Source organism: Pseudophryne corroboree, chromosome 5 (genome assembly GCF_028390025.1).
Source record: "Pseudophryne corroboree isolate aPseCor3 chromosome 5, aPseCor3.hap2, whole genome shotgun sequence".
Classification (NCBI taxonomy): domain Eukaryota; kingdom Metazoa; phylum Chordata; class Amphibia; order Anura; family Myobatrachidae; genus Pseudophryne; species Pseudophryne corroboree.
This window is the reverse complement of record NC_086448.1, coordinates 122482358-122492941: the sequence shown is the minus strand read 5'-3', so window position 1 is coordinate 122492941 and position 10584 is coordinate 122482358. Positions and strand designations below refer to the sequence as shown.

General features: G+C 43.6%; 1 protein-coding gene across 4 annotated transcripts in view; it reads left to right on the top strand.

Moving 5' to 3' along the window:
- The window catches only part of LOC134927346 (protein adenylyltransferase SelO-like), a 215337-nt gene that overhangs the window by 62918 nt on the left and 141835 nt on the right, over positions 1 to 10584 (top strand). The gene's annotated exons all lie outside the window — the stretch shown is intronic.

The following is a 10584-nucleotide window of genomic DNA, read 5'->3' as shown; positions in this document are numbered from 1 at the left end:
TGTGTGTGTGTGTGTGTATATATATATATATTGAGAGAGAGAGAGAGCTATACTAACTATACTATCCCATTAAACCAGGAAGCTCACGAACTATACAGTTTCTGTGGCTGGCTGACCTCAAGTCTGCATTTCACCTGGTTTAATCAGCCGCAGAACCTGTGTAACCCATGAGCGTATAAAGAGGAGAAGAAATAAGAGTTGTCGTTTTTGTGGCGCACTGGAAATGTATTATTCAATACCAGCGTATATAAACCTATAAGGCAGGCCCGCAAGGTGACATTCACAGGGAATAGGTAATGACATCCACTCGACTTGTTCACACCCGCTGGACTTGTTGGAAAGAGGTTGAGTGGACAGTGAGCGTGGCTGTGCCCTGTGGCACCACCGTGGCACCATTGTACCGACAGCCGGACTGCTGAGAATGGAACCTGGAGGGTATATAACTGTTTGGTTTTCATTTCATCTCATGACACTCCACCCAAAGCTACTCTTCTGGTTATCCTATCAACTAGGACATCAATGAAGGTGACTCCATAACATTTCTTCCATTGTTTTTCCATGTCACAGAAACATTGCATGTGCGTTACAGGTGACCATCCTAATCATCTCTCCTTCACTTCACAGTAATGTCATTGTTAGTGATACATTATTTGGATCAAGCATCAAAAGGAAACTTAGATATAAGAGTCTGGCCGGCATATCACTGATTGCATGACGACCTTGTGCCTGCGCTGTACTGTATGTAGACGGAGCATTTGGTTTTGCTAATGACTAACATAGACTCCATAAGAGGGCATGCCGACATAGCATATTGTTGAATGTGACAATGTTAAATTCCTTGTCGTATAAACAACCCTTTATGAAGCTAAGAACACTGTACGCTGTTTACTTAAGAAGTACCGTAATGGTACGCTATTGGCGTAGCGATCGCTCAGCCGTAGGCGAGACGCTCAAGCGTCACGTTCGCTCACGGCCCAGTGATCACAGGACACGTTATTGGCTATGTCTAGGGGAATGATTCGCTATGGCGTAGCATACGCTCGAGACCACGAGGAGGTCACCAGCGATGCAGACGCTCACAACACTATACCTTTATGTTAAAACCTTATACCAATGAAATACACTGAATACCTTAATGTGAGTACAGGGTGTAAGTGCAACCTTGTGTAACCTGACTAACTACAAAGCTGCTTGAGCGTCACCGACGCTCAAGTGAACACAACACTATAGAAAATGCACAGATACTGGTTTAGGTTCCAAGGCCTATTAACTGTATTATATCTAATATACTTGTAAAAGGGGATAACAGTACAAATGATACACTACAATATAACAGAGACTTCCTAACCACAGATCTAAACAATAAATACAAAAAGACGATACTACACTGACCTAAATGCAATACAATACAATACTATCTAATACAATACAATACTAGCCTAGTCTAGGGGAGATATGAGAGAACAGAACAGAACAGAGAGAGAGAGAAATTGGCTCACAGAAAGACAATGATTACGGAGAGAAACTTACGCACAAAGGGTATGATCGCCTGCGCCTCGATATCCAGCTCCCGGCTATCAGCAGATAACCGTTGATGAGAGAGTGAGAGCTGGATGTGGTCGGCCTGCCTATTTATACCCCACACACAATGCAATCTCATGGTCCTACAATCCCATTGTCCATTGGCCGAAGGAATTCGGCCCTGCATCATAACAAAAGGTCATAGGGTGATTCATACTGGTGGGCTGCGACGATTTCCAACAGCTCAGGTGGGTGGGAAACTGGGTTTCCCGCCGCATACCTGAGTATGGGTAAATAATAGAAATGGACATAAACTTCTTATGTCCATAACTATTCGCACGAGCGATTAATACGCTCCAAACCAACACCGGAATATTGCTAATTAAATACTCTTCCGATGGGTACCAAACACTGCTGTATGATTCCTGTTAGACCCTTCGTACGATATAAAGAGGGATTCCTCAGCTCTGGGACATTGTATTTTAACCAAACTTTCAGAATCTATCAAAGGGACCATGATCTATAAACTACATTAATTGTGAAAATATGTAACGAATGAGTCGCACGCTACGACCACATAAACTCTACCGTAAATACACATACCGCGCCTGCGAGTGCACGCTATTGCGGGTATGCGCTTCCACGGGAGAGCGTACGCACGCGCAGCGCGGACCAGTGTGCGGTGCAAATATGGCAACGTGCATTGAGACATTTTTCTGACTTTGACAGTCCACCCTTTGGCAGTCAATAATAACTGCCACAAAACATTTAAGGAGAAAAATGTAAGTCAGGGGTTAATTGATTTCCATGGTTGGGTAAGGAAGAAGAGAGGAGTAGGTGTGAAAAGGGTATGACCTAGTGAGAAAGTAGAAGCATGTGTGTATGAGTCCATGTTTGGAGGGTCATGTATCATCGTGCCGTACGTGTGGTAAATCAAGCTTCGAGGTATTGCGAAGTATACATTTGAATTCCTTCTTATCCTGTGGTACAGGTCTGTGGATGGGCTGTCAAACTCTACCGAGCTCATTTCGGCTGTGGTTGTAACAAAATGGGGATGCACATTTTAGTTGATGATACATGAATGGGGGGGTATGTGGTTGCTGATATCTGTGCCTGTATTCCCTATCGTCTATGTGTGTCGTTACCTGGGGGTTGTAGAGATGAAGATAAAGAACACTTACGAAAAATGCAATGATATTCTATGTCAGGGAAATGTACATCTGTTGTTGAAGTTGTGTTCGGTATCTGTTGAGAGTCGTCTTCTTTGCGCTGTATTGCTCCTTGGGCATGAGCAAATAGCTTTGTCTGAGCCATCAGATTTACAAAAAATGTTGGGCTAGCGTGAGTTTAAAAATACTAGGGAAACTGGGGATCCATGGCAAAGTTCATCAAGTGTCCATATTTAAAGTTGTCAAATCTTCTTCTTTGGTCAATCCGTTGTCTGTATACATCTCGTCTCGTCAGCTTCCTCGTCCAAGGGGGTCTTTGTATCTTGGAGAAAAGCAGAAAAACAGGTGAAAGAAACGGACCGTATAATCGCATTTTCATCACATTCTGGTTTCTATCATTGGGTCATAAATCAAATCCAGGTTAATTACAGTTTCCTCACTCCTCAAGCTCATCACTTTTGTACTTTGTTTGCACCTCATTAAAGCCTGCCCGCATCTAAATATCAATCCAATCGATATAACGACACCCAAGATACATAGTAGGAACTTTCCAACATCCATTATGACTCCTTGAGCCCAGTCTCCTAAACCGGAGAACCAATTTCGCGGGTTCAACCATGACACCCAACTAGTCAGCTCATTACCTACAGCAGCAAGGGTGAGATTGTGTTTTCGACGAAATTCCCACTTTAATTGCAGAATATCGTCCATCTTTTGGTCTATGACCTCTACCGGATCCTCGGTGCTATTTGTGATATACGTGCAACACTTTATGCCGTACTGTGTTGCCAATGTAACACAATATCCGCCTGTTACTGCTGTAAGATAATTAAGAACCATCCTATGCTGAACTAGTTCTGTTTTGTAAGCTTGAAGTTCTCTTCCAGTGTATCTAAACGTGTCATCATACATTTCAGTGATATTATCTAACAAATTGGCGAGTGCGGAAATGTATCTATAATTCATCACTCCCCGAGCGGTACGAGTGAAATCTAACGCTACCAGAACCTGAATCCCGGTGGATTCATGGATAAGATCAGAGGCCGGATGCTCTAACCTTTCTGACAGTTGTCTTTTAACTCGGTGCTCGTAATGAGTGTGAGTATAAGGAGCTTGGGCACCACGGTGTATGTCCTTCATTTTGTCATGTGTAACAGTCATCACTTCAGGCAATACTTTTCCAATATAACACAATCCTTCAGAGTTTGGGGCAAGCCACTTGTACGCCTTTCTCCCGCATATGAAATATGCATCATCGGGGAGAACATATGGGACGGAGAAGGACATGACCATGTTACAAACCTTCCAGGTGAAATCTCCTGACCCTAATTCTTCCATCTGCCTAATGCACGTATCGGTTTGTACGATATGTGCACAGTATCCTGGTGATACCTCTCCAACTCTAGTAATCCTATTTCCTAAGGTATATCGATACCGGAAAGATTTTCCTCTACTGGCTATGTGGCGTACGAGCTCTGTATCTGTAGGCATTCTATCTGCTCTGTGTGAAAAGGTCATGGTAAGGTTGCTCCATGACACTTCCCAATTTCCCGGTTTTCTGGGATTGGAGATGTTAAAACATAAGAGGGACCTATCCACATGGTATTGGTGGAGCTTCAAACTAGGAGGGCTGGAGATGTTAAACCTCCGGTCCACCGGTCTCCCACCACTTAGCTCAAGTACCTCCCCTAACGTTAAAGGAAATGGTACTAGCCCTGATTTACTGTGACCCTGAGGTACTTGAGAGCATACCCAACAATCGGTCTTGTTTAACACATTACCCACTAGAGAGTGATAGTCACTCAATGGATGCCGGTCCATATGGATATTAAAACTAGATTGGCATTTCTTTATGCATCCATCTTCAACCAGATTATCACAGAGCCTACAGATACAATTTTCTTCAGCTAACAATCCATCACAATTTCTTCCATCGGATCGTTTTCTGATACTCGCCTTTGCTTGTTGGTTTGGTTGATCTTGGAAAACTACGCCTCCATCATCATAATCGGAACCCATTCCAGAACCTCTCTCGACCTCTATGGTACTCTCGCCGGAACAGACTGCTCTGGTCAACATCATGGTTAACATCAAAATCCGGATCACAGTCTCTTGGGGCAAGTCCATCTTTGAGGAGGAAATAGAGAAGAATGAGAAGGGGGAAAAAGAAATTTTAAGGGAGAGGGGATGGGAAGTGGAGAAAACAATAAAAGGGAGAGGGGAGTCGACAGCTGCTTTCGATCTTCAAGGCTCAGGAGCCGCCTCAGTCCTCCTGGAACAGACACTCCAGTGATACAACCTCTACCGTCTGTTCCTTATCACGGGACTTCTCGGGATCAGCAACCTTCTTGCAGTGGGATGAATGGACCCAAGTCTCTCTCTCAGCAACCTTCAATGCTGTGGTGCTAGTCAATAAGACCTGGTATGGTCCTTCCCATCTATCAATAAGACAACCTGAGCGTAGAAAATTTCGTATCATTACATAATCCCCAGGTTCAATGTCATGACAATTACTATCTGGTAAATCAGGAATCACCAACTTCAGATTATCATTTTGATTCCTCAACTGCTTACTCATGTTAATCAAGTATTTTACAGTTACTTCATTGTTACATTTCAAATCATCCTGAGGGTTAATCATGACATGCGGTTGTCGACCAAACAGAATTTCAAAAGGAGACAGATTAAGAGGGGACCTGGGAGTGGTTCTGATGCTATACAAAACAATGGGTAAAGCTTCTGGCCATGTCAATCCTGTCTCTGCCATTACTTTACTCAATTTATTTTTAATAGTGCTGTTCACTCTTTCGACCTTCGCACTCGCCTGTGGACGGTACGGAGTGTGCAGCTTGCTATCAATTCCCATCAACTTACACATTCCTTGAAAGACATCACCTGTAAAATGGGTACCCCTATCACTTTCAATGATTCTAGGGATACCATATCTACATACAAATTCCTGCACAATTTTCTTAGCTGTAAACATAGCGGTATTTGTAGCTGCTGGAAAAGCTTCGACCCAATTCGAGAAAACATCTATACAAACAAGTACATATTTCAAATTTCTACATGGGGGTAATTGAATGAAGTCAATTTGTATTACTTGGAAAGGGCCGCCGGCAGGTGGGATATGGGATGGTTCTGTAGGTATTGCTTTTCCAATATTCTTTCTCAGACAGGTAAGGCATGACATTGCTCTTTTACTCGCATGAGAGGAGAATCCTGGGGCGCACCAGTATGCTCTTACCAATTTGCACATCCCCTCCTTGCCTAGATGAGTCAGCCCGTGAGCTGCTTCAGCCAGACATGGAAGGTATGCCCTGGGGGCCACTGGTTTACCATGTCCATCCGTCCAGAGCCCTGAGGACTCCTGGCCATATCCCTTTGCCTTCCAGACTGCTCTTTCCTGTGTGGAACACAAATTCTGCATCTCACACAACTTCTGTGTGTTGATGGTATTAAATACCATCAACTGTGTGGTGTCTGTCCGTGTGGGGGTAGCAGCTGCAAGCTTTGCGGCTTCGTCTGCTCGGCTGTTACCAAGTGACACTGGGTCTTGACTATATGTATGTGCTTTACTGTGGACCCTGCTATGGTGGCTGCAAGAGAGAGAGCTGAAATTGTTGCTGAATCGTCTTCTTGATCACACTCCTGAGGAAGGTTCAAAACAGGGTACAACTTGCACGGGTTAATACTTGCATGAGTTATTTGGTTAACATCATTAACATTTACAGTGTTACTAAGAGTTTGTGTTTTACAACCCAGTGCGTTTCTCTCCGCAATCAACTTCTCTCCTGCAATGTATGGTGGAGGAGGAGCTGTGGCAATCAACTTCCTGACTGCCCCAGATCCTGCCGCCAGAGCCAAACCTCTCTGTATCTCACCTTCCTGGTGCCATAACTGTAAACAATCATGATGCTGAATTCGTCTCTTTGTTGATTTTACGAGACATATCCTCCTCCTTAAATTTTGTAACACTTCTGGACTGAAGCTACCTATTCTTGGGAATTTGTCCCTGTCTTGTACAGTCATTCTCTCCCATTCATCACATAAAACCTCTGTGTGACTACCGTATTTTTCACACATTACATATCGTGCCGACCCAACTGGTCGGTTCTCTGAATCAACCCGAACCGAGGTTGATCGCCCCCTACCGGAACAAATGGCCCCCATAATCTGCAGGCGTTGCTTATTCCTCCTTGGATCTTTATCTCAAGGTTTTCAGCGAACCCTTGCAAACAAACCAAGATGTCCTTGGGCAGGCCGGCGGTGGTGGTTTATCAAGTACCCCACTTACTTCTCGCCCACGTTGGCCTGTGCTGCAATCACTGTACCCAGAGCTGCTGTACCCAACCCAGGGCCCCTGTGAACCTTTATTTACTGGGGCGCGTTCCCCAGCAAGTATCGGTTGTTGGATAGTTCCTGAGTGACCAGCGAACTTCCCTTCCAAAAATAAAAAATTACACAAATCACGTCAGAATGTACAAATAGCGTTTGTGACCACTTTACTCTAATGGTATTAGGTCAGATTACTAACTACTGCACACAATTACGTGCGGTCCAATCGTTCAGTACACGAGCACTACTTGTCATGTACTGAAAGATCAATGGAATCGATGTTTCCGGCCGCGATTCCTTCAGCAAGAGCTTATGGCCTATATGGGTTCTGCACCAACACCCCAGGCGTTGTGCCACTGGACTTTTATAGCGGACCTTTTACCTTACGACCTCCTGGTCTTGTTCCTTATGACCTCCTGGTCTTGTTACCTTATGACCTCCTGGTCTTGTTACCTTATGACCTCCTGGTCTTGTTACCTTATGGTCCGCTATACTCTAATGCTCAAATATTATTTAACCAGGGATGCCTCCCTAGCCACCGTATATGTCACTTACACGTATGTCCCTTGACGAGTACCCGGCTTTCCTTTTGGTTCCACCTTAAAGTTATATAAACTTTTGTATACAAAACACACTCACTCAACACATGTACACTTTGTTTCTATATCTATTTCTGCGCAGAAATTGTCTTTAGGCCAAAAGTGTTACCAATTAGGAGCAGGATCTGTTAAACTAAATTTCAGATTTTTCCAAAAATAGATTTGCGTTATTTACCGCGTCGCGTTATCTACCGCTGTGCGTTAATTATCGCCTTTGCGTTACTTCACTTTATCACAGCTTGAGCTACGTGGGCGTAACCGGACGCTACGTTGCGTAATGAACGCTGCGTGCGTCTGCCTTTTGGATTGCGTACGCTAGTCTTTGTTAGCGACACGTGTACGCAATGCAAAGATCCACCGTAACACAATATATATACTTTTATCAATGTAAATGATCCCTGATCATCTACCGCAATCCACACTGACTGCCTTATCTCCTAGACAAATCGTGTGTTGTTCTATACTTTAACTATTACCTTTACTATGAAATAACAGCAAATCTCTTTTTAGCACTTTCTATCAACTATAAAATTTGGCAAACAGGAATAGTGATATACGAAAATGAAACAGAAAATGCAGATATATGTATGCGTGCGTGTATACGCAAGACAGAAGAGAAATAAAACAGTTTTAAAAGACACAAGCGTTTTGTTCTTACTTCCGGTTCCCGGATTCCTTCAGCACTCTTTATCTAAGCGAAGCAGACGCTTATCCCGCCAGCACTATGAGACAATCTCCCACCCTTTGCTGGGGGATAATGTCTGCTGATCTACCTAGTGCAGATGTGAGAAGTATAGGACGAGTCCCCAATTGACAATGTTAAATTCCTTGTCGTATAAACAACCCTTTATGAAGCTAAGAACACTGTACGCTGTTTACTTAAGAAGTACCGTAATGGTACGCTATTGGCGTAGCGATCGCTCAGCCGTAGGCGAGACGCTCAAGCGTCACGTTCGCTCACGGCCCAGTGATCACAGGACACGTTATTGGCTATGTCTAGGGGAATGATTCGCTATGGCGTAGCATACGCTCGAGACCACGAGGAGGTCACCAGCGATGCAGACGCTCACAACACTATACCTTTATGTTAAAACCTTATACCAATGAAATACACTGAATACCTTAATGTGAGTACAGGGTGTAAGTGCAACCTTGTGTAACCTGACTAACTACAAAGCTGCTTGAGCGTCACCGACGCTCAAGTGAACACTTAACACTATAGAAAATGCACAGATACTGGTTTAGGTTCCAAGGCCTATTAACTGTATTATATCTAATATACTTGTAAAAGGGGATAACAGTACAAATGATACACTACAATATAACAGAGACTTCCTAACCACAGATCTAAACAATAAATACAAAAAGACGATACTACACTGACCTAAATGCAATACAATACAATACTATCTAATACAATACAATACTAGCCTAGTCTAGGGGAGATATGAGAGAACAGAACAGAACAGAGAGAGAGAGAGAGAAATTGGCTCACAGAAAGACAATGATTACGGAGAGAAACTTACGCACAAAGGGTATGATCGCCTGCGCCTCGATATCCAGCTCCCGGCTATCAGCAGATAACCGTTGATGAGAGAGTGAGAGCTGGATGTGGTCGGCCTGCCTATTTATACCCCACACACAATGCAATCTCATGGTCCTACAATCCCATTGTCCATTGGCCGAAGGAATTCGGCCCTGCATCATAACAAAAGGTCATAGGGTGATTCATACTGGTGGGCTGCGACGATTTCCAACAGCTCAGGTGGGTGGGAAACTGGGTTTCCCGCCGCATACCTGAGTATGGGTAAATAATAGAAATGGACATAAACTTCTTATGTCCATAACTATTCGCACGAGCGATTAATACGCTCCAAACCAACACCGGAATATTGCTAATTAAATACTCTTCCGATGGGTACCAAACACTGCTGTATGATTCCTGTTAGACCCTTCGTACGATATAAAGAGGGATTCCTCAGCTCTGGGACATTGTATTTTAACCAAACTTTCAGAATCTATCAAAGGGACCATGATCTATAAACTACATTAATTGTGAAAATATGTAACGAATGAGTCGCACGCTACGACCACATAAACTCTACCGTAAATACACATACCGCGCCTGCGAGTGCACGCTATTGCGGGTATGCGCTTCCACGGGAGAGCGTACGCACGCGCAGCGCGGACCAGTGTGCGGTGCAAATATGGCAACGTGCATTGAGACATTTTTCTGACTTTGACAAATGTTAACATGTATGATCTTAAACTCCATCTATAAATGTTCTGTTGCGAGACTTCCAATATGCTCAGAATATTGCTACTGTGACAGATGATTTAGTATATACTAGCTGGAGTACCCGGCGTTGCCCCGGATTTTAAGAATGTCTGTTTACAAAAAAAAATTGAAATATTAAACACACAGTATAAATAACATTGTAGATAGCTGAATACCTGTGCTTTGGTACGGGATGAGGATGGTAAATTAGAATGATAGTTTGTTAATTTATGTTGATTAGAGATCTAGTACATACCCTCCAACATTTTACACATAAAAATTGGTAAAAAGTAGGAAAAGGGCCGTGTCCATTGATAAAGCTAAATATTTATCTTACTTAAAACCCTTTAAGAGGCCTAAGAACACTGTACGCTATTGACGTCTGGAGTACCGTAAGGGTACGCACGTTGCGTAACAATCGCTTAGCCGTAGTCGAGACGCTCAAGCGTTACGTTCGCTCACGGCCAAGAGATCACAGGCAGGCCCGCTATAGGCTGCCGACTAACGCTATGGTTCGCTATAGCGTAGCGGACGCTTGGGACCACGAGGAGATCACCAGCGGCGCAGACGCTCACAATGTTAAACCTTTACATGTAAACCATGAACAATGTATTATACAGAAAAACCTTAGTGTAATGGTGGGGTGTAGATGCAACACAATGTAACCTTATTAACTTAA